The sequence below is a fragment of the Schistocerca piceifrons genome, chromosome X (genome assembly GCF_021461385.2).
Source record: "Schistocerca piceifrons isolate TAMUIC-IGC-003096 chromosome X, iqSchPice1.1, whole genome shotgun sequence".
In the NCBI taxonomy this organism is placed as follows: Eukaryota; Metazoa; Arthropoda; class Insecta; order Orthoptera; family Acrididae; genus Schistocerca; species Schistocerca piceifrons.
Window position 1 is genome coordinate 247,627,805 of NC_060149.1, and position 2,332 is coordinate 247,630,136.

Consider the following 2,332-nt stretch of genomic DNA (forward strand, 5'->3'; position numbering starts at 1 on the left):
CAGTAGAAGAGTTGTGTTTCACAGCAGAAAAAAAATGTTCAAATGTGTGTGAAATCTTATGGGACTTAACTGCTAAGGTCATCAGTCCCTAAGCTTACACACTACTTAACCTAAATTATCCTAAGGACAAACACACACACCCATGCCCGAGGGAGGACTCGAACCTACGCCCGGAACAGCCGCACAGTCCGTGACTTGCAGCGCCTTATTCACAGCAGAGAAGATGAAGAATTGCTCATAGCTCTTAAGGTATGCACTTTAGTGACCACCTTTACTAGCCTTTTTTGCTTCAAATGATCGTTCCTGTCATATCCCTGAATATTGACCATTCCTCCTCAGACACCCTGTATGCATCCGGTATTATTATAATAGTATTCTCGTATTGATATTCTGCATATATATACGCCTTAAAATCAAAATGAATAAACTTAAGCAGCTGAAGAATTATTATGAAATGTAGTTAATTACTTTCGATTTACAATTTAATTATGCCAGTCATGTTGGTGAATAGCACATCACCTGCAAATTTACTTCATTTTAACAGTGTCAGCTTTAAAATCCAAAGAAAACATCTCACAATAACGATGTGAATAGTTATATACCGCTACACTACTTCTTCAATAACACACTCATTTGTTTCATTCATTTACGCTGTGTTTGAGAATCGCAATATAAAAATGTTCAAAGCAACGAGATCTGTGGCAGCAGCTGCAGGTTAGAAACAGCGTCGTTTGATACAGTGAACAAGGCATATTGCCAATGTCAAAACAGTATTTCACAAACCTATTACTGACTCCACCGTACAGTACTTCGAACTCGGGCTTTAATTGGCTGCAGTGGGACGGAGTGAGTGACAACCGGTGCCCGCATGTTTAAAAGCTGTATGTTCACAAGGTCATAACTGCGTACCAAGAGAGTTATGGCCCGAATTTTCGCATGGGATCCATTTCTGGGGCTGATATCTTGCAGGTGTACTTCTTTCTAATTCAATTATGAGGTCAAGTTGGTGATGTTTCCTTGTCAATGCTATATAACTGGAATCATCGGAAATTTGTGTGATTGTAATTTGTCTCTGGTTACGCTGTTCACCACAGCGAGGCTAAGTCATCTACACACGTCTACTCGAGAGACTCTTCTGCTTTATAAATTTACAACGGCCACAGCCAGAGAAGTTCCAGTACATAGCATCGTTTGTGGTTTCACCTCAGTGTCTGCTTTTGCCGAATGATTCACTGCAGTTTTAAGAAGGGTCGTCGAGCAGATGCGCAAAACTATAGACCTGTATCTCTGACGTCGATCTGCTGTAGAATTTTATAACATGTTTTTTGCTCGAGTATCATGTCGTTTTTGGAAACCCAGAACCTAATATGTAGGAATCAACATGGATTCCGGAAACAGCGATCGTGTGAGACCCAACTCGCTTTATTTGTTCATGAGACCCAGAAAATATTAGATACAGGCTCCCAGGTAGATGCTATTTTTCTTGACTTCCGGAAGGCGTTCGATACAGTTCCGCACTGTCGCCTGATAAACAAAATAAGAGCCTACGGAATATCAGACCAGCTGTGTGGCTGGATTGAAGAGTTTTTAGCAAACAGAACACAGCATGTTGTTATCAATGGAGAGACGTCTACAGACGTTAAAGTGACCTCTGGCGTGCCACAGGGGAGTGTTATGGGACCATTGCTTTTCACAATATATATAAATGACCTAGTAGATTGTGTCGGTAGTTCCATGCGGCTTTTCGCGGATGATGCTGTAGTACACAGAGAAGTTGCAGCATTAGAAAATTGTAGCGAAATGCAGGAAGATCTGGAGCGGATAGGCACTTGGTGCAGGGAGTGGCAACTAACCCTTAACATAGACAAATGTAATGTATTGCGAATACATAGAAAGAAGGATCCTTTATTGTATGATTATATGATAGCGGAACAAACACTGGTAGCAGTTACTTCTGTAAAATATCTGGGAGTATGCGTGCGGAACGATTTGAAGTGGAATGATCATATAAAATTAATTGTTGGTAAGGCGGGTACCAGGTTGAGATTCATTGGGAGAGTCCTTAGAAAATGTAGTCCAACAACAAAGGAGGTGGCTTACAAAACACTCGTTCGACCTATACTTGAGTATTGCTCATCAGTGTGGGATCCGTACCAGATCGGGTTGACGGAGGAGATAGAGAAGATCCAAAGAAGAGCGGCGCGTTTCGTCACAGGGTTATTTGGTAACCGTGATAGCGTTACGGAAATGCTTAACAAACTCAAGTGGCAGACTCTGCAAGAGAGGCACTCTGCATCGCGGTGTAGCTTGCTCGCCAGGTTTCGAGAGGGTG